At 40.4% G+C, this 23,714-nt stretch overlaps 1 protein-coding gene across 1 annotated transcript in view; it reads right to left on the minus strand.

The window, feature by feature from the left end:
• LOC100753648 (lysosomal Pro-X carboxypeptidase-like) overlaps window positions 1-3,807 on the minus strand; it is a 42,616-nt gene extending 38,809 nt beyond the window's left edge. Inside the window, exon 1 of the mRNA XM_035441355.1 lies at window positions 3,673-3,807. The gene's annotated coding sequence lies outside the window, so the exon portion shown is untranslated. The remainder of the gene's footprint in view (window positions 1-3,672) is intronic.
• Between the last annotated feature and the right edge of the window lie 19,907 nt (window positions 3,808-23,714).

The following is a 23,714-nucleotide window of genomic DNA, read 5'->3' on the forward strand; positions in this document are numbered from 1 at the left end:
GGAGTTAAAAAAATATCGCATTGAACTTTTGGAGAGCATGCAAAATAGATATTAAACCAGACCAGAAAGAGTTCTCTTAGAAAAAAATGTGCACTGGGCAATGGTGGCACACGCCTTTAATCCCAGCACTCAGGAGGCAGAGGCAGGCGGAGCTCTGTGAGTTCAAGACCAGCCTGGTCTACAAGAGCTAGTTCCAGGACAGCCTCCAAAGCCACAGAGAAACCTTGTCTTGAAAAAAATAAAAAAAGAAAGAAAGAAAGAAAGAAAAGAAAAGAAAAAATGTGCAATGTATGTGTGTGTGTGTTCCACAGATAAGTGATCCTTGCTGCACTTCCAAACATCACATCACACTATCTTAGAGTGAAACAAATGAAAATGGGCTCTGTAGCCAAGTGCAGCAACCCCAGCAATAGACAGACAGAGACAGAAGGATTCCCCAGCCCCTAGCACAAAGCCGACCTCTACAACATAGTAACTTCTAGATCAGCCTGAGCTGACAATGATGAGCCTCTCTCAATCAAATGCAGAGCAGTCACCAAGGGCCACTAGGCTCCCTTACTCCCCCCACACTGATGGCTGCTCACTAATCGTTTGTTGCCTCTTTCCCTTTGACTAGACGGTGGCCCTCTGAAACCTTTCTAAGAAAGCATCCCAGGCACACAGCATCAATTGATTAGACATTTAGCATGGATCAAAACCGTGTCTTTCCTGTAAATGCTGTTGGTGTTTAACAAGTTACTATTCCCTAACAAGGCAGGGGAACCTCAAAATGAGCAATCTATAAGGAATTAAATGAGCTACCTGTGGGACAATGGGCATGTTAGCCTGCTACCTGTGGTTTTCAGGACCCCCCTTCTCTTTTCACAGAGCTGCTCATTCCTGGCACATAGCCCAGGCCCAGTCACACCCATCTCAGACCCACCCTCCTCTGCATGTGCAGGCCCAGCAGAGCTGTCCATCTCCCCTCAACACCAGAGTGCTTTAGGAACTCCTCTGCTGCTGCAACAGGAACTCACATGTATGACTTCCACCACCAGACTTCGAGTGTCTTAAGAGTAGGAACATACCTCTGTGGAGCTGACCTCGGGCTTTGACAGGAAACAGATTAACTGAAACGATGGATGCATGAAGCATTTAGCCGTTAGTTGCTTGCATCCATTTCAAGGGCATTTTATCTTTCAAAATATGAATAAGTAATGTGTTGATATGTATTAATAGCGTTGACGGACTTTCTTTTCCACCACCAGCCCCAAATAGACTTGGAGACATCTTATTAATTATGAAAGCTTGGCCTTAGCTTACGCTTGTCCTACCAGCTCTTTAACTTAAATTAATCTGCTTTTATTAATCTATATTTTTACCATGTGACTTTTCACCTTTCTTTTATTCTGTATGTCTGACTCTCTCCGTGGTTCATTGGCATCATCTCTGCACTTCAATTATCTCCTCCTACTTCCTCTCTCTGCCTGGAAGTCCCACCCATACCTCCTGCCTAGCTATTGGCCATTCAGTTCTTCACTAAACCAATCACAGCAGTATATCACACAGTGTACAAATATCCCACAACATAACACTGTATTTCTACAGGTTCCTTAATTTTATTTAGTTTCAAAACAACACTAGGAAATAGATATTTTTATTATACCCACCTAACAGATGGGCAGATTGAACTGTAGAGTTAAAAGCTTACTCAAATTCAAACAACCAAGTAACAAAGTAAAAGTTGAAACCTTTTTATCTGGCTTATATGGTCACTACTAATCACTCTGTCAGGTAATCTGCACACACAATTATGATATTTTAGTTTGCAAAAGAAGCTGCCTCCGCCGGGCGTTGGTGGCTCTTGCCTTTAATCCCAGCACTCAGAGGAAGCAGAGGCAGGCGGATCTCTGAGAGTTCAAGGCCAGCCTGGTCTACAGAGCAAGTGTCAGGATAGGCTCCAAAACTATACAGAGAAACCCTGTCTTGAAAAACAAACAAACAAAACAACAACAACAACAAAAGAAGAAGCTGCCTCAGACTAGGGAGGGTAAGGATCTGCCCTTCCAGGGTCTCTTTCTGGCCGACTCTCTGAAACTGTTCCTACACTGAGTGTCTTTTCATTCCTGCCTTTCTAATGACAGAATTTGCCCCACGAACCTTAACCCCCACTGAGGAGCCTGTATAACAGTAGGGTCTTTTGGAGGCAGGACCAGCTGTCTGCTTAAAGAGCCGGCCCTAGGCAGGAAAAACTGCCCTGTGGCTCTGGCACAAAAGGAAACTCACATCTAAAGAAGAGAAAAGAGAGGAGCAGTTCTGGTTTCTCACAGAGAAGCAGCAGAAATCTGAGGGGAAATGAGTCTTGATCCCAGATATCATGAATCCTTGTCCTGGATCCCCTTTCTTCCACTTTCTACATACTTAGGCTCTTAACAGTTGTAAGAGGGGGAAAGCACCACAAATGAGGGGTTCAGGAGCTATGAATGAATGCACATCTTAATTTCAACTGAGCTCACCGAGCAAGCATTTTCTGAGGGTTCCTGAATACCAGGCACCCTGGCAGATACTCGAATTCTGGATAATATGATATTCTCTACTTCACCATAATTCAAACTGAATTTTTGATAGAAATTTGACATTTTTCTACTCACAGTCCTCATGTGCCAAGAAAGAGGATGTCATCTTATCATGTTCTCTGATTTAAGTTTTATTAACAGATGTAAGTATAATGTAAGGTGACCGGAAACACAAGCATGGAAGCAAGGTAATGGTCCTACTATGTTAATGCTTATGAATATAAGAGACGTGACAGGACAGGAAGAGTAAGCAAAATACACCTATAACTTCACCTCTGCCCCTCCCTACCTGGCCGTGAAACTTGTATCTCCTAACATTTATTTATGCTTTTACTTTTGTTTTGTTCAGTTATTCAATAAGTGTGTGTGTGTGTGTGAGAGAGAGAGAGAGAGAGAGAGAGAGAGAGAGAGAGACCTGCTACATGCTTAATATAATCCTACACTCCAAATGCACAATGTTGAATAAGTATGAAAAGTCCTGCCCTTATATTTACCTAGTAGAGGCCAAAATCAAAAAATATAGTATGTGCTGGGTACAGTGGCACATGCCTTTAATACCAGCACTCAGGAAACAGAGACAGGTGGATCTCTATGAGTGCTAGGCCAGCCTGGTCTAAATATTGAGTTCAAGAGCAGATGGGGCTATGTAGACAGACCTTGCCATAAATTCCCATACCAAAAACAACAACAAAAACTCTATAGATAATAAATCAAAATTTTCCAACTTAAAATTAAATGGAACAGGGAGTTGTAGACTTGTTGATTTGTGTAAATTTGTTATAACTGGGACCTGATAGTACCGGCCTGTAATCCCAGTTACTTGTGGGGCTGAGGTAAGAGGACTGAAAATTCATGTACTACCTGGATTTTAATGAGTTCAAAGCCATCCTGGGTGGCTTACTCAGACCATGCCTCAAAATTAAAACCAAAAAGAGGCCTTGGGACACAGGTCAGTAGTTACAATACTTCTGTGCATTCGCAAGGCCCTGGGTTCAATTCCCAATGCCACAAAGGGAAAAAAAAGTTTAGTGATCGATCTCAGAAAACATTCTTCCCCTCACCATAGTAAGAGGCAAACTGCTTGAGTGACCCTCACAAGTGTGCACATACCACATACCGTATGATTTGAAAACCAGGTAATGTCCCCTTCATTGCCAGTGTAGAAAAGTATTACACCATCATACGTCTTCCAGTATCTATCAGCTATTAGGTACCGCTGCTTAAAAGTTTTTGTATTATAAAATCCGAAATGATCAACCTACATTGAAAACAAAACAGACAAGATATATTTCAAAGAAAGTAAGTAGATTAGCACAAAAAGTAATTGACTAAAATCAACCTCGATCACAAAATAACCAAAAGAAACTTTAAATTCCATTTGGTTTTATCAGTAGTAGCTGTTATGGTAATTATTTTTATATGCTTACATAGTGTGCAACATCTTTGGAGATGTGTCTATATTGTGGAATAGCAAGTTGGTCTAATTACATAAGTATTATCTTAACAATCTTACTACTTTTTCTGGTGAGAGCACTTAGAATCTATTCTCATAGCAGTTTTGAAAAACTCCCAGTATTTCTCAAAATAAAGATAGCCCTTATTATCTAAATTTTTAATGCCTAAATTTTCATTGTTAAAATCACAAACTAGTAAACCACTGAAAAGGTCTATCAGCATTGCCACTGTACCACCAATAGACATTCCAAGTGGGGAGATTTTCATGCCTGATACTATCCTCCTCAAAAGTGGACTCAATAAATGAAACAAGAACTTGTTAGTAAAGTGAGTGATTGACATTGATGGACCACAAAATTACAAGACCAGCCTACAAATCTTGCTGTCAAAAAAGAAAATCCCACTCAAAAATTAGTAAAGTTACATTAATGGATATAAAGTAAATTACAAGAAACTACCACTGGCTAACATTTTAATGCAATGAACATGAAATGAACAAACATAAAGGAAATACAAATTGTAGCTGATTTAAATAGTAAATTCATTGAAATCCATTAATGCATAAGAATGTTTTTAAAGAGTTCCGGTTTAAGATGCCTATTAAATCAGCTGCTTACTTTGAAGTTGGGTATTAACAGTAAAGAATCCAATATTTAGTCTGCCATTTCTAAGACTTTACCAGACAGTCCCAGCTGATAAAAACTGTCTAACCAAGTATCAACAAGTGCAAAACGAATTAGTAAGTTGGAAAAATGATTGTTCTGCAATGTTACTGATTAGAGCAAGAGTTATTAATTGGAATTGAGACATTTAAAAATATACAGAAAAATTATATGGTGTCACAATGATATCACAGACAACACTATTTTATTATAAGAAAGAAGGTAACTACAACAAGAATTGGGCTATTGTCATCTTAATCTAATGGTCAATATTAAAATCACAAATGACAGGGCAGACAAGGGACATGTGACTTCTCATGTATACAATATAAAGCATATACCACCCATGATAGATTTTTGTCAAAATTTTCATTGTATATTTCATCCAGACTTTAGATCTAATCCTAGGCTCCATGAAGTACTGGGGGTACCACATTGAGTTGAATACAGTCTGAAGAAGCAGCTGGGAAAGCCTGAAGATGGAGTATCTTACATAGCTAGAAATACGCTGTGAAATGTCCTTTGCACAACATGAATTTCCAGCATCCTCCTGGCTCCTTCCCATCATCAGAACACCAACTACAGGTATGGACCTGTGCTTTCAGTATTAAGAGGGGACACACACACACACACACACACACACACACACACTATACATACACACAGGGGACAGTGTGCCCTCTGCTGTCCAGATTGAGATCCACATGTCACTTTCCGAAGCCTACAATGGGAACTTGAGAAATCACAGCATGAAAGAACTGCAGAAGCAATCTGACCTGCACTGCCCTAAGCAAGCTGAGCTCAGAGGGCTCAAATGCCTTTGTCAGAGTCAGCAGAGATGGAACATCCGATCATTTCTACAACTGCCTTAGTGACATAACAAAAGTTATGCCATGAAAGCCTCACAGGCATGACCTGGGAAAGGAGGCACATTTCTGGTCACACACAGCAGTTCTTTCTAAAATACAAGAAGGAGAGAGAGAGAGAGAGAGAGAGAGAGAGAGAGAGAGAGAGAGAGAGAGAGAGATTCAAAAGATGCTTCCTGCTTTACTGTGTGGAAATATGGAAAGGATCTTCGAGCAAGGAAGGCCACAGGGAACTAGGACACACTCTAAATAAAATCTATGGTGGCAAAGATACATGCTTGCATTTTTTAACTGCCTGAGAATGCGGCACACATCCAGAAATAATATTAAATCTATACAGTTGGGTGACAATTTGGAGGCAACCAGGATAGGAAAAAAAATACTGAGTGCCTGCCTCATCTCCAGCCAGAGCTGGCACTTTGGTGTCCCCAATCCTAGAATAGGACTGGCGAGCAATGTCATATGACTTCTCGTTTATTTCCACTTTAAGCCTTTTAAGACCTTGCTTCAATGCTTTACTGTTGTTCTCCTGCACTAAATGGATGTGGGAGATTTAGGGATCAAATATTTACAAACAGTACCCCAAAATGATCATGTGGTGATCATCTGGGAAGTAATAAGACCACCCAAAAGGAAAATGATCCCAGGGAGCAAGAACCACCTTTCCCTTCTCTTCACCAGCAACCCCAGAGATCTAGTATCCATGTTTGCTTGTTTGGTTGTGTTTGAGTTTTGAGGAGTGAACCCAGAGCCTCATACATGATAAGCACAAGCTCTCCCATAAGCTGCATACCCCACACTGTCTCCACTTGGACAAAGAAAGGGGACATTCCTCAGTTACCCTCCAACTTAAATCATCTGTCTGTGCAACGACGCCTTATCTTTCACACATTCTTTTGTACTGACTAATCAGGATACAAAATAGTACTGTCTTCCTTCTGTCCTAATCTTGAGGAGACTCACAGAAATGCTTGTTGAAAGAGAAGTTGACAAAAAGGGGAAGGAAGAATGTAAGTAATATAGAAGAGTCCATCATTGGAACTCCTATATCTTGATAGGTATCTTGAAAGGCAAGATGAAAAGAGCTACCATAGTGCCCATAAAAGACAGATATTGTATTAAGAAACATAAAATGGATACAGTTAAAAATGAATAGTTCCTCCATGTTTCTAAGGATGTGACCTTCATTAATATTAAATGTCTCATGTGTTCATAAATACAAATATAGTGATAAAATTTAGTAACTAGTGATTGAGAAAATGGAAGATGTGATTGTGAATTTGGTAGTAGCTCATTTGAGAAAACACTGTCTGCTGGGTAGGAAAATGGATTTGAACACTCTGCAATAACTCCCAAGTTATTGAAGTGCACAGAACTTCCCTATAACCAAAGGCTGAGGCCCTGAAGACGGGTCCTGTTTTAAGGCAACAGAACTCTATGGAGGCAAATTGTTCTTTTCTCTGCTAATAAAACAGAGTCGCCTACTCTCACAGCCCCTAAAACCTTGCAGCAACCAAAAATGTGTGTTTGGTCACGAAACAGCTAACAGTTTCATCAGTAAAAGATTCTGGCATCTCAGTTTGCAAAATCACTCAGATAATCAATGAATCCCATGGCTTCAAGAAGCTTTGAACCAACAAAACTCAGAATTAAGTGCAGCTGTGAGTGACTACATAAATGGCAGTGACTTTTAGACCATCAGAGGGCACTGTTGTATAAGCTGTAACTCAAGAAAGTTCATTAAATTTGATTTGCTTTAACTTTATGAATTATGGAGAGAGAGAGAGAGAACTTGTCACAATCTAGAGTTATCTGGGAAGAGAAAATTTAATTGGAAAAATGCTCCATCAGATTGCCTGTAGGCAAGTCAGTTGGGCATTTCCTTGGCTGATTATTGACATAGGAGGACCCAGAACAGAGTGGGCAGTGCCACCTCTGGGCAGTTGGTCCTGGATGGTATAAGAAAACAGGCTGACCAAGCCAGTAAGCATCCTTCCTCCGAGGCTTCTGCTTCAGCTCCTGCTTCCAGGTTCCTGCCTTGGCAGTAGTCTGGAATAGTAAGCCAAATAAACCCTTTTCATCTCCAGTTTCCTTTGGTCATGACCTTTTTCTTTTCTTTTCTTTTTTAATTTAAATTAGAATCAAGCTTGTTTTACAAGTCAATCCCAGTTCCCTATCCCTCTCCTAATCCCCTGCCCTCCCACTGACCCCATATCCCATCCCCTTTCTGCTCTCCAGGGAGGGTAAGGCCTTCCATTGGGGGAATCTTCAAAGTCTGTCATATTATTTGGAGCAGGACCTAGACCCTCCCCCATGTGTCTAGGCTGGGAGAGTGTCCCTCTTTAGTCATGGTCTTTATCACAGCAATGAAACTAAACCAAGACAGGTGGATTTCATGCAACATTTGACAATATTCATACCTTTCCACCATCTCCTGCTGCTACTCCTGTTCCTTTTCCTAAATAATCCCACTCTCCTTGTATGTATTATCTGTATCTAGACTCCACTAAGTGCCCACTGGAAGAAAGGATGGGACGAAGACAATATAAAAACACATCCAACAACAGAAAACCCAATATGACACCAATGGAGTCTAGGTCATGAAAATGATAGAGGCCCTCGAAGAGGATATGAGAAAATCCCTTAAAGAAATGGAAGAAAAAACAAACCAAAAACTGCAAAAAAAAAAACAACTAAGACTTAAAGAAAGCCAAGAAAAAAGTTCAAACAGTCCAAGACCTGAAAACTGAAATAGAGACAATAAAAAACACAAACTGAGGGAAATATGGAATTAGAAAAACTGAGTAAATGATCAGGAACTACAGATGCAAGCATAACCAACAAAATATAAGAAACGGAAGAGAGAATCTCAGCTGTTGAAGATATACTAGAAGAAATAGATTCATCAACTAAAGAAAATCGTAAGTCCAACAAATCCCTAACACACAATATCCAGGAAATATGGGACACAGTAAAAAGACCAAAGCTAAGAATAATAGGTATAGAAGAAGGTGAAGATACCCAACTCAAAGGTGCAGAAAACATTTTCCACAAAATTATAGAAGAAAACTTTCCCAACCTAAAGAAAGACATGCCAATGAAAGTACAAGAAGCCTACAGAACACCAAAGAGTGGACCACAAAAAAGTCCCCTTGCCACATAATAATCAAACCCCAAACGTACAGAATAAAGAAAGAATATTAAGAGCAGCAAATGAAAAATGTTAAGTAACATATAAAAGCAAACCTATCAGAATTACACCTGACTTCCCCATGGAAACCCTGAAAGGAGAATGTCCTGGATAGATATTCTTCCAACACTAAGAGAACACTGATGCCAGCCCAGACTATTATAACCAGCAAAGCTTTCAATCACTATAGATGGAGAAAACAAGATATCCCACAACAAAACCAGATTTGAACAATACATATCCACTAATTGAGCACTACAGAAAGTACTGGAAGAAAACTCCAACCCAAGGAAGTTAACTACAATCAGAAAAACATAGTCAATAGATAATCCCACTTTACCAACATCCAAAAGAAAAAGGGGGAGGAAACTCACACACAATTCCACCACCACCACCAAATCCAAAACAAACAAGAGTGAACAATCAATGGTCATTAATATCCCTCAATATTAATGGTCTTAACTCGCCTATAAAAAGACACAGGCCAACAGAATGGATAAGAAGACAGAAATCATCCTTCTGCTTCATACAAGAAACACATCTCAACTTCAAAGACAGACAGTACCTCAGAGTTAAGGGTTGGAAAAAGATTTTCCAATCAAATGGATCCAAGAAACAATTGCAGGGGTAGGAATCCTAGTATCTAACAAATTAGACTTTAAACTAAAATAAAAGAGATGGAGGATGTCATTTTATATTCATCAAAGGAGAAATCCATCAAGTTGAAGTCTCAATTCTGAACATCTATGCCCCAAATACAAAGGCATCCAATTCATAAAAGAAGCCTTAGTAAAACTCAAATCACACATAAAACCTCACATACTTATAGTGGGAGACTTCAACACCCCACTCTCACCACTATACAGGACCACCAGACAGAAACCTAACGAAGAAACAAAGCAACTAACAGAAGTTATAACCCAGTTGGGCTTAACAGACATCTATAAAACATCCCATCCAAACACAAAAGAGTATACCTTCTTCTCAGCACCACATGGAACCTTCTCTAAAATCTACCGCATACTTGACAACATAGCAAACCTAAACAGGTACAAAAAATGGAATAACCCCCTGTATTTTATCAGACCACTATGCTTTAAAGTAAGGATTCAGCAACAACACAAATTGCATAACACCTAAAAACTCATGGAAATTGAATAATGCTCAACTGCACCATTCCTGGGTCAAGGAAGAAATAAAAAAAGAAATTAGAGACTTCCTAGAATTCAATGAGAATGAAGGCACAACATATCCAAACTTATGGGAAACCTTGAAAGCAGTGAGAAGAGGAAAGTTCATAGCACTAAGTGCCCACATGAAGAAACTGGAGACCTGAGCAAATTGAGAACATGGGAAGAGCGCGGAGGAAGCTACAAGAGTGAGAAGGGAAGAAAAGGAAGGATGCAGAGGTCATGAGGAAGCAGAAATGTTGAGTCAGGTGTAGATTAGAAGAAAGGACATATGATAGATAGGATTTTAGTTGGGGGTGGTAGAAGAGGAAGGGAGAGAGAGGGAACTGGGATCGTCATGTAATTCAATCTTGTTTGTAATTCAAATGTATAAAAATAAATAAATAAAAATTTAAAAAGAACAAAATACGAAGAGAAATTTTATGAGAAAAAAAAACTGAAGAATAGTCACACTAGAGAATTCACAGAACAAGTGAAAGCCCTAGAACAAAAAGAAGCAAACTTACCTTGGAAGAGTAAACACCAGAAAATAATCAAATTGAGGGCTGAAATCAATAAAGTAGAAACTAGGAAAACAATACAAAGAACCAATGTAATGAAGAGTTGGTTCTTTGAAAAATCAACAAGATAGACAAACCTTTATCCAAACTTATCAAACGGCAGACAATGAATATGCAATTTAACAAAATCAGAAATGAAAAGGGGGACATAACAACAGACACTGAGGAAATCCAGAGAAATATCAGGTCATATATTGAAAAACTCTACTCCTCAAAATTCGAAAATCTAAAGAAAATGGACAATTTCTTGTATAGATATCACTTTCCAAAATTAAATCAAGAACAGAGAAGCAATTTAAATAGACCTATAACCCCTAACAAAATAAAAGCAGTCATCAAAAGTCTTCTAACCAAAAAAAATCCCAGGGCCAGATGGCTTCAGTGCAGAATTCTATCAAAGAAGAGCTAATACCAATTCTCCTCAAAGTGTTCCACATAATAGAAGCAGAAGAGTCATTGCCAAACTTGTTCTACGAAGGTTCAATAAACTTGGTACCCAAGCCACATAAATACATAACTAAGAAAGAGAACTACTGACCAATATCCCTCATGAACATTGATATAAAAATACTCAACAAAATACTGGCAAATCCAATCAAAGAACACATCAGAAAAATCATCCACCATGATCAAGTAGGCTTCATCCCACAGATGCAGGGATGGTTCAACATATGAAAATCCACCAATGTAATCCATTATATAAACAAACTGAGAAAGAAAAACCACATGATCATCTCACTAGATGTTGAAAAAACTTTGACAAAATCCAACATCCCTTCATGATAAAGGTCCTGGAGAGATCAGGGCTAACAGGAACATACCTAAACATAATAAAAGCAACATACAGTAAGCCAACAGCCAACATCAAACTAAATGGACAAAAACTCAAGGTGATTCCTCTAAAATCAGGAACAAGATAACGCTGTCCACTCTCCATATCTCTCCAGTACTTGATGTTCTAGCGAGAGCAATTAGACAACAAAAGGAGATCAAGGGGATATAAATTGGAAAAGAAGTCAAACTTTCACTATTTGCAGATGGTATGATAGTTTACATAAGTGACCTGAAAAACTCTACCAGAGAACTACTACAGCTGATAAACACCTTCAGCAAAGTGGCAGGATACAAGACTAACTCAAAAAATCAGTAGCCCTACTATATACAGATAATAAATGGGCTGAGAAAGAAATCAGAGAAATATCACCCTTTACCATTGTCACAAACAACATAAAATTCCTTGGGGTAATGCTAACCAAACAAGTGAAAGACCTGTAACACAAGAACTTTGAGTCTTTAAAGAAAGAAATTAAAGAAGATACCAGAAAATGGAAAGATTTCCCATGCTCTTGGATAGGTAGGATTAACATAGTAAAAATGGCAATCTTGCCAAAAGAAATATACAGATTCAATGCAATCCCCATCAAAATCCCAGTACAATTCTTCACAGATTTTGAAAGAACAATTCTAAACTTCATATGGAAAAACAAAACACCCAAGATAGCCAAAACAACTCTGTACAATAAAGGAACAGCCGGCATCACCATCCCTGACTTCAAGCTCTATTATAGCTCCTGAAACCAGCTTGGTATTGGCACAAAAATAGACAAGTAGACCAATGGAATTGAATTGAAAACCCTAACACTAACACACACACACACACACACACACACACACACACACACACACACACGAACATCTTATTTTTACAAAGAAGCTAAAATTATACAATGGAAAAAAGAAATCATCTTCAACAAATGGTGCTAGCATAACTGGATGCTGGCATATAGAAGACTGCAGATAGATTCATATCTATCGCCATGCACAAAACTTAAGTCCAAATGGATCAAAGACTTCAATATAAATCCTGTCCACTGAACCTCTTAGAAGAGAAAGTAGGGGGTACCTTTGAACAAATTGGTAGAGGAGACTGCTTCCTGAACATAAAACACCAGTAGCATAGACACTGAGATGGACAATTAATAAATGGGACCTCCTGAAACTGAGAAGCTTTTGTAAGGCAAAGGACACAGTCAACAAAACAAAATGGCAGTCCACAGACTGGGAAAAGATATTCACCAACCCCACATCTGACAGAGAACTGATTTCCAAAATATACAAAGAACTCAAGAAGCTAGTCACCAAAACACCAAATAATCCAATTAAAAAATGGGGTACATGTCTAAATAGAGAATTCTCAATGGAGAATCTAAAATGGCTGATAGACACTTAAGAAAGTGCTCAACATCCTTAGTCATCAGGGAAATGCAAATCAAAACAACTCTGAGATACCATCAGAGTTGCTCCTGTCAGAATGGCTAAAATAAAAAATACCAATGATAGCTTATGCTGGAGAGGAAGTGGAGAAAGGGGGACACTCCTCTGCTGCTAGTGGGTGTGCAAACTTGTACAGCCACTTTGGAAATCAGTATGGTGGTTCCTCAGGAAAATGGGAATCAATCTACCACAAGATCCAGCAATTCCACTCTTAGGCATATATCCAAAAAATGCACATTCATACAAGAACATGTTCATAGCAGCATTATTTGTAATAGCCAGAACCTGGAAGCAACCTAGATGCCCCTCAACTGAAGAATAGATGGAGAAAACATGGTACATTTACACAATGGAGTACTACTCACCAGAAAAACACAATGGAATATTGAAAATCTCAGGAAAATGGATGGAGCTAGAAGAAACCATCCTGAGTGATGTAACCCAGTCAAAAAGACAAAAATGGTAAGTACTCACTCATATATGGATTTTAGACCTAGAGCAAGAAGTAGCACCCTTCAATCCACACCGCCAGAGAAGCTAGGAAACAAGGAGGACCCTAAAAGAGGCATACAAGAGAAGGAGTAAGGGACAAGATCTCCTAAGCTAATCCGGAGTGTGAGGGAAGGGGAGAGAGAGTTAGAAGAAAGAGAAGGGGAGAAGAGTAGGAGAGAAGAAAAGAAGAGAGAGCAGGAAGATCAACTCAGGGGAAAAATAGAGGAGAGCAAGAAAAGAGAAACCATAATAAAGGGAGCCTTATAGGTTTAAAGAGAATTATAGCAGTAGGAAAATGTTCAAATATCTACAAGTTTCACCCTAACTAACAATCTAAGCAATAGTCGAGAGGCTACCTTTAAAGCCCTTCTCTGATAATGAGATTGATGACTACCTTATATGGCATCCTAGAGCCTTCATCCAATAGCTGATGGAAGCAGAAGCAGACACCCACAGATAAACACTGAACTAAACTGGAATCCAGTTGCAGAGAGGGAGGAGTGATGAGCAAAGGGGTCAAGACCAGGCTGGAGAAACCCACAGAAACAGCTGACCTGAACAAGGGGTTGCTCATGGACCCCAGACTGATAGCTGGGAAACCAGCATAGGACTTTTCCAGACCTTCTGAACAAGGATGTCAGTTTGGATATCTGGGCAATCTATGGGGCCTCTGGTAGTTGATCAGTATTTATCCCTAGTACATAAATGAAATTTGGGAGCCCACTCCACATAGACGGAGACTCTCTCAGCCTAGACACACAGGAGAGGGTCTAGGCCCTGCTCCAAATGATATGATAGACTTTAAAGATTCCCCCATGGAATGTCTCACCCTCCTTGGGGAGCAGATAAGTGTTGGGATTGGGGGTGAGGGGGGGCATGGGAAGAGGGAGGGAGAGGTTACTGGGATTGACATGTAAAAGAAGCTTGTTTCTAATTTAAAATTTGTCTAATTACCATTATAAAAATTATATATATATATATATAATTGAAGTTATGACATATTCTATTGAAATCCAGAAGATAGTAAGAGTACCTTAAAAACTAATTTTTAAAGAAAACTCTAAAATCTAGAAGGAATGAGTAAAGTTAGCCGCAAATGACATTCCAAAATGAAATTAGGAATATAAAGAACTCAACAGATCCATAACAAACAATGTAACTAAAAAGTCAGTAATAAGCCGGGCATTGGTGGCACATGCCTTTAACCCCAGCACTCGGGAGGCAGAGGCAGCCTGTGAGTTGGAGGCCAGCCTGGTCTCCAGAGTGAGTACCAGGATAGGCTCCAAAGCTACACAGAGAATACCTGTCTCAGAAAAAAAAAAAAGAAAGTCAGTAATAAAAAGTGTTCCGCAGAGAAGAGCCCAGGACATAATGGATTGACTCCAAAACTCTATCAGGCCTTTGAGAACATACCACAGAATATTAAAAGCTGTATACAACAAACCTACAGCCAGCATTATAGACATGGAGAAAACTGGGAAACATTCGACTAGAGTTCCCACTCTATCTGCCCCTGTTCAATATAGTACTAAGTCTTAACCCAAGCAATAAGACACAAAAAAGAAAAAACATAGACATAATAAGAAAAGAAAAAGTCAAATGATCTCTACTTTCAGATGGCAATATGATGGGGGAAGTGCTTCTGGGTATGTTTATCTTATTAGTTGATGAATAAAGCACTGTTGGCCAATAGGAAAGCAAATAAATAGAACTAGGAGTCAAGGAAGATTATGGGAAATGTAGTAGGGGGAGAGTCACCATGTGAGCCCAGGAAGAGAGGACGCATGCTGTGATGTCCTCAATAAGACTTTATATGCTAAATCTATGCAACGGAGAAAAATTAGCATCTTCAACTAAAGGTGCTGGCACAACTGGATTCGGACATGCAGAGGATTGCAGATAGATCCATATCTGTCACCATGCTCAAAACTTAAGTCCAAATGGATCAAAGATCTCAAAATAAATCCTGCCATACTGAATCTTCTAGAAGAGAAAATGGTAGATACCCTTGAATGGTGTTGGTACAGGAGACCACTTCCTGAACATAACACCAGTAGCACAGACATTGAGATCTACAACTAATAAATGGGACCTCCTGAAACTGAGAAGCTTCTGTAAGGCAAAGGATACACACAGTCAATACGACAAAACAGCCAGCCCACAGAATGTGAAAAGATCTTCACCAACCCCACATCTGACAGAGGGCTGATTTCCAAAATATTCAATGGACTCAAAAAAACTACACACCAAAACACCAATGAAGGAAATTTAAAAGTGGGGCGCAGAACTACATAGAGAATTCTCAACAGAGGAATCTAAAATGGTTGAAAGACATTTAAGAAAGTGTTCAAAATCCTTAGCCATCAGAGAAATGAAACTCAAAATAACACTGAGTACCATCTTACACCTGCCAGAATGGCTAAAATCAAAAACACCAATGACAGTTCATGCTGGAGAGGATGTGGAGAACACTCCTCCATTGCTGGTGGGAGTGCAGACTTGTAAGACCACTTTGGAAATCAGTATGGGGGTTGCTCAGGAAAATGGGAATCACTCTACCTCAAGATCCAGCAATTACCCCTCTTGGGCATATACCCAAATAATGCACGTTCATACAACAAGGGCATCTGTTCAACCATGTTCATAGCAGCGTTGTTTGTAATAGCCATAACCTGGAAGCAACCTAGATGCCCCTCAACTGAAGAATGGATAGAGAAAATGTGGTACATTTACACAATGGAGTACTACTCAGCAGAAAAAAGCAATGGAATCTTGAAATTTGCAGGCAAATGGATGGAACTAGAAGAAACTATCCTGAGTGAGGTAACCCAGTCACAAAAAGTCAAACATCACTCATATATATATTTTAGACATAGAGCAAAGGATTATCAGCCTACAATCCTCTTCAACAAAGGAACTAGGAAACAAGAAGGACTCTAAGAGAAAACTCTAAGAGAAAAATGAATGATCCCCATAGAATGGGAAGGGCCCCAACATCCTGAGCTAATTGGGAGCATGAGAGTAGGGAGAGGGAGCTGCCAGAATGAAAGGAGGAGAAGAGGAAGGGAGAGGAGGAAATGGAGAAGCAGAAAGGTTGACTTGGGGGAAGAATAGAGGAGAGCAGCATGAGAGATATCATTATAGAGGGAGTCATTATAGGTCCAGGAAGAGATCTGGCACTAGGGAGATTTCCAGAGATCTACAAGGATGACACCAACTGACAATCTAGGCAATGGTGGAGAGGCTACCTATACACTGAACTGAACTCTGGAGCTCAGTTGCAGAGAGGGAGGAATGAAGATCAAAGGGGTCGGGACCAGGCCCACCCCCGTGTGTCTTGGCTCAGGGAGTATCCCTCTATGTGGAATGGGCTCCCAAAGTCCACACTAGGGATAAGTACTAAACTACTACAGGAGGTCCTGTAGATTTCCGAGGTTTCCTCACTGAAACCCATGTTCCTGGGGTCTGGATCAGTCCCATGCTGGTATCCCAGCTATCAGTCTGGGGACCAAGAACTCCCCAATGTTCAGGTCAGCTGTTTCTGTGGGTTGCACCAGTCTGGTCTGGACCCCTTTGCTCATCACTCCTCCTTCTCTGCAACTGGATTCCAGTTCAGTTCAGTGATTAGTTGTGGGTGTCTGCTTCTACTTCCACCAGCTGCTGGATGAGGGCTATATAAGCCAGTCATCAATCTCATTATCAGGGGAGGGCATTTAAGGTATCCTCTCCTCTGTTGCTTAGATTGTTAGCTGGTGTCATCTTTGTAGATCTCCAGACATTTCCCTAGTAGCAGATTTCTCTTTAAACCTAACATGTCTCCCTCTATTATGGTATCTCCATTCTTGTTTTCTTCTATTCTTCCCCTGACTCAACCTTTCTGCTCCCTCATGTCCTCCTCACCCCTCCTCCTCTCTCCTTCTCATTCTCCTAGCTCCTTCCCCCCTCTTCCCATGCTCCCAATTTGCTCAGGAGATCTTGACCCTTTCCCCTTCTCAGGGGACATGTATGTCTCTCTTAGGGTACTCCTTGTTTACTAGCTTCTCTGGCAGTGTGGATTGTAGGCTGGTAATCCTTTGCTCTATGTCTAAAATCCACATATTAGTGAGTACATACCATGTTTGTCTTTTTGTGATTGGGTTACCTTGCTCAGAATGGTTTCTTCTAGTTCCATCCATTTTCCTGCAAATTTCAAGATTGCATTGTTTTTTCTGCTGAGTATGTAAATGTACCACATTTTCTCTATCCATTCTTCAGTTGAGGGGCATCTAGGCTGCTTCCAGTTTCTGGCTATTATAAGTAGTGCTACTATGAACATGGTTGAACAGATGTCCTTGTTGTATGAATGTGCCTCTTTGGGGTATATGCTTAAGAGTGGAATTGCTGGATCTTGGTAGACTGGTAGACTGGTAATATGGTAGACTGATTCCCATTTTCTTGAGGAATTGCCATACTGATTTCCAAAGTGGCTGTACAAGTTGGCACTCCCACCAGCAGCAGAGGAGTGTTCCCCTTTCTCCACATCCTCTCCAACATAAACTGTCATTGGTGTTTTGATTTTAGCCACTCTGACAGGAGTAAGATGGTATCTCAGAGTTGTTTTGATTTGCATTTCCCTGATGGCTAAGGATGTTGATCACTTTCTTATTTGTCTTTCCGCCATACAATGGCCTCTTAAAAGTATAAAATAAAATGTCCATGAATAAACCTAACCAAGGAGGAGGAAAACCTCTACAATGAAGAGGTGAAAATGCTAAGTAAAGAAATTGAAGAAGAGAACCAATGGGATGGATCAGAAGTCACATGCCACCAAGCTGATTATCTGATTTACATTTCAGCCTGAGAAAGGCTCCTCAGAAGTTGTTGAGTGATCTCCAGGAGGGCAAGTGGGCACACACACACACACACACACACACACACACACACACACACACACACACACTGATTTAAATGCAAAAAAATTAGAAACTGAAAAAGATGCCCAAAAAAAGCCATCACACTACTCATGAGCTGACAGAATATTTTAAAATAGCTACATTACACAAAGTGATAAACTGATCCAACACCTCTTCCTGGGCTCCGTGGGCTCCCTTCATGTACATGCTGTCCTCTGACCACAAATGTCTTGCGTCTCACACAACCACATACATATACATATACATTTTTTAATACAAAACTACATATTGGTTTTATTGCATTAAAGAACAATTTTAAGACACCTTGTAGAAAGCTGACTGTACAGAGTCCCACGTGAACAGAATCCAGAAAAGGAAGCAACTTAAGAAAGTAAGGCCTATGCTGTCCCCTTGGGAACAAATTTTCCAGCATCAAATTTTCCATACTGATTCACTGATTTCTTATCATGAGCTGAAAGGCTACAGACCACTCATTGTTTGGATCACTGTACAAAGCACTTTAGTAAGGGAAAGGACATCCTCAGCTGAAACCAAAAAGCTCAGAAAAAATAACAGCAGGTTAAAGAATGCAGCCAAGTGACTTCCTTGGATTGTTTTTAGGCACTTTTGGCTCCACACTGACATCTTAGATAACAACTGCCTGGAGCTAATAGGATGTACACACAGAAGTGACAATCAGTGGTCACATGAATTCACTGGACACATGTTTCTTGAGTAGCCACTGTGGGACCAGTAGTAAAGGTGCAACAATGAGCAAACTGCATACATGTGGTCATTGCCTTAGCAGGACTTAGTGACAGAACACAGGAAATAGATAACAAAGAAACAGCCTCACCAGATTACCTCTATCTGGGTTGCACTCTGACAGAGTTACAGGGACAGGACTATTTTGATAGAATGCCTATAGAATGGCTGCAGGCAAATAGATCTTTCTCAAAGGAAGCCAAAGAAAATTCAACTGTTGATACTGAAAAGACTGTTCGTTGTATGACTATTCAATGCCACTTTTTGTGTGAAGCATTTGTCCCTTCTTTGAGTTTAAAATCTGTAGATTCTTGCTCTTCTTCTGCTTTTACATAAAGTTTAAGAGTGTTCCTACAATTTCCAGGAAGAATTATGTTGAAATTTTGATGGAGATTACATTGAATCTATAGATTGTTTTTGGTAGGATGGCCAATTTGAACATTTTATTCCTACCAATCCATGTGCATGGGCGGTCTCTACAGTTTGCGGTGGCCTCTTTAATTTCTTTATTCAGCATTTAAAATTTTTCATTATATAAGTCTTGATCAAGTTCCATGATTAAGTATTCCAAGGTATTTTTAAGTTATTGTCAATGGGATTGTTTCTCTGGATTTTTTGTTTGTTTGTGATTTTCCTGTCTATTTGTTTTTAGTGTATAGGAAAGCTACTGATGTTTTTCTGTTTGTTTGCTTGTTTGTTTGTTTTAGTTATTTTACTTTATTTTATTTTATTAGTTCAAATTAGGAACAAGCTTGCTTCAGATGTCAATCCCTTCTCCCTCTCCCTCTCCTCCCCCCCCACCTGCCCCTCGCCATCCCTCTTCCACCCCCCAGGCAGGGTAAGGCCCTCAAAAGGGGCTCTCCAAAGTCTACCACATATCCTGGGCCAGGCCTAGGCCCTTCCCCATGTGTCCAGGCTACTGACGTTTTTTATCCTACCACTTTGCAGAAAGTGTTGACCAACTCTAGGAATTTTCTTGTGGCATTTTTTTGGGTCTCTTGTGTATAGCTAGTGGGAGTGCAAACTGGTACAGCCAATATGGTAACCAGTGTAGCAGTTCCTAAAATAACTAGAAACAGATCTGCCATATGACTCAGATACACCACTCCCAGTCATATACCCAAAGGCCTCTATTTGCTATAACAGACACAACACTCATCTATGTTTACATCTGCTCTACTCACAGTTTCTAGGACCTGAAAACAGCCTAGGATAGCTATGACCTGATGAATGGATGATGAAAATGTGGTACCTAGATAACATGATTGTATTCAGCTATAAAGAAAAATGAAATTAATAGGTGAATAGACAGAGCTGGAGAACATTATATTCAGTGAGGCAGAAAGGTAAACATCACATGTTCTCACTCAGATGTGGATCATAGTGTTGAATCTTTAGATTTGTGTGTTTAACTTGGAGTACTCTAGAAACCAGTGATCTTGTAAGGAACCATTCATAAAGACAGGGCAAAGAAAGATGTTAGAGGAGGGATAGTAGAACAGAGGTAATATAAAGGGGAGAGAGAATAATTTGGAGTTAAGTTTATTTAAGTGGAGAAAGAGAAGGGAACATAGGACAAAGAAGGAGCTGTGTTGACAACACTAAAGATAATTAGAAAATCCATATGGAAGCCTATTTTATAAATTGTGTATAGCACAATGAATAAGATATTGGGATTCAAGCTTCAAGCTGAAGATCAGAAAAGCAACTGGCCACTAGCTCTGACCTCTACCTCAGCTCAGACCAAAGAGCCAATTCTCAAACTGCTCCTCAGATTCACTCAGATTGCTATGCTCTGCTCAACATGGCTAGAGACTAACTCTCAGACCGAATGCCTCTACCTTTTATACCTCTCAATTCCTGGGATTATTGGTGTGAACTCTGATTCACTCTTTTAGACTGACTCAATCTTGTGGAACCCTGGATGACCTTGAACTAACAGAGAGCTGTCTGCCAATTAATCCTGAGTCCAGGGATTAAAGGTATGTGTCTGGCTTCTGTGGCTAACTAATATGGCTGGCTTTACAAACTGATCTCCAGTGGCTTTATTACACCACAAACAATATATCACCACAATTGTGTGTGTGTGTGTGTGTGTGTGTGTGTGTGTGTGTGTGTGTGTGTGTGTGTGTGTGTGTAAGAGGGAAGGAAGAGAGTGTTTAATTGGACTTTCCTTACAGAGTGGATAATGTTCCTAACAGAAGCCACAAGTTGACAAACACTAAGCTCAACTTCCTCTCAAATTGTTGGCCAGGAGTGATGTCCCAGAAACCCTGTACTGGTTGGCTTTTGTCAATCTGACATCTTAGACATATCTGGGAAGAGGGAATCTTAATTGATAAAACTGCCTTCATAAAATTGGCCTGTAGGCAAGTCTATAGGGCATTTTCTTGATTAATTATTGAAGTGGAAGGGCCCACCCATTATGGGTGTCACCATCCAAAGGCAGATGGTCCTATATGGTATGAGAAAGCAGGATGGACAAGCCACAATGAGCAGGTCAATAAGCAATACTCCTCCATGGACCATGCATGAGTTCCTGCCTCCAAATTCCTGTCCAGCTTGAATTCCTGTCTTGACTTCCCTCTGTGATGGACTGTTACCTGCAAGTAAAAGCTGAAACAAACCCCTTCCTCTCCAAGTTGATTTTGGTCATGGTGTTTTATCATAGCAGTAGAAACCCTAACTAACACAGACACACATACCCCATACAATACAGGCCATTGACACTGCTCTTGATTGTCCACCAGAACTTCAGAGAAGACCTTATTTCTGAAGACACTACACAGTTTGCCCACAGGACATTGAGAAATCAAGTTGGTATTGACTGGGAAGCTTCCTTCATTCTGGCTATCTTTCATAGTGCTGAAAGGTGGCATGTATGCTTACTAGAGAAGAAAAGCCATGAACAGTCTTATCCAGTTGTGAACCCTGTGAACTACAGCAATGACCAACATGCCAAGGATGAATGTTACAAATACAACCAAGTGCTCTCTGGTTGCATTTACGGCCTATTCCACAGAAGGCAACACATACCTAGTGCTGTAAACCTGAGCAAGAACTCATAGTTTGGAGCTCACAGTCCCCAGGAATTAACTACTACTGTTATTCTATTAAATTAATATAGTCAAACATACTTCTAAATTAGAATCTCTATACCCATAGTTTATTAAGCACTGCTCCCACACCTCATCAGAGAAGTTTCTTCATGCAATAGATAGTAGTTAACACAGGAACTAGTCAAAGTGCAGAGAATAAGTGTTGATAGAATGCTCAACCACAAATGGAATACCTATATCATACCACTGCCAAGGCTCAAGGACCTTTGTGGAAGAGGGTCAGAAAGATTCAAAGAGCCAGAGGTTGGAAAGGACAGGATCAAAATAATGGGAAGTATGACATGATACCAGAAGACCAAGTGATACCAGCGGGACTTGGGCTACACAGCTTAATTCTGGCCTTGGCACCACTAGTGATTCTCTGTGTTCCTCCCCTCACAGTCAGGGCTGCCTTGGGTTATGTGAACAAAACCTGATTTTATTAAGAAGTTCAACCTTGAAAAAGTAGAAGAATATAGACACATAAGTGGCTGCAGTTAACACTGATCCATTTTCCCAATTGACTTTTTCCCCAAGAGCAAGGCCTTTTACCCTCCCATTTTTGAGAGCTCATTAGAAACAAGGATTAAATATAGTTTCTCAAGGAAGATGGCTTAGCCATGGTTACTATTGGTAGGATGCCACTGCATGACAAAAAGCAACTTTGGGAGGAAAGGATTCATTTGGCTTACATATCCTGAATCACACAGTCCATTGAGGGAAGCCACTGGCAGGACTCAAACCTGACAAGAACCTGGAGATAGGAGCTGATACAGAGGCCATGGCAGATGGCAAAATGCTGCTTACTGGCTTGGTCTTCCTGGCTTCCTCGGCTGGCTTTAATACATACATACATACATACATACATACATACATACATACATACATACATACAAAACCTAGAACACCAGCCCAGGGTTGTTCTCACCCACAATGGATTGGACCCACCCCTATTCAATCACTCATTAGGACAATGCCCTACAGGCCTGCCTGCCTACAGCTGGATCTTATGGAGGCATTTTCTCAATTGAGGTTTCCTCCTCTCAGATGACTTTAACTTGTGCCAAGTTGACATAAAACTAGCCAGGACAGAAGCCATGGTCAGAAGAGGCGATAACAGGACAACAAAATTACTTTTGTTTTATAAGGAACACACATGATGAATGTGGGTAAGAACAGGAGAAAGGAGACATGGCCTGCCAACTGCTATGCACAGGCTGCAGTGAGAGCCAGCTCTAAGGCAGGTGCTGCCTGACTTGGCCTGCCCTCCTCTTCCTCACCTCCCACAGCTTGCCCCTCTCATTTCACATTTTCAGAACACATCTGCAATAACATACCCCTCAAGTCTATGGGCTCCTGCACACAAACAACCTCTGGCTGGAATGCCTTCCCCCCCTCAGTCATTGCAGAAACCTCCTCCATCATCCTCCTCCGAGCACATCTTCAAGCGCTATCCTCTCCACAAAACTCTGTGGGACAAGTCAGGCCCAAGGAGTGCTCCTTCTCTGATCCTGTCATGGTCCTCAGAGTCAACCACAGGGCCCTGCCACTGTTTTCATTCAGTGCATTGCAAAGTGCAAAGTTTTTGTAGCTGAAAAGCCCCCAGATGAAATGCTAACAGTGCCACTTTCTTGCTATTAATGACTTCGAGCAAGGAGCACTGAAGCCTCCCCTACAGGATGACAATATCTCATGTAGTGTACTTAGAAGCCCCT

The sequence above is a fragment of the Cricetulus griseus genome, chromosome 3 (assembly GCF_003668045.3).
Source record: "Cricetulus griseus strain 17A/GY chromosome 3, alternate assembly CriGri-PICRH-1.0, whole genome shotgun sequence".
NCBI lineage: Eukaryota > Metazoa > Chordata > Mammalia > Rodentia > Cricetidae > Cricetulus > Cricetulus griseus.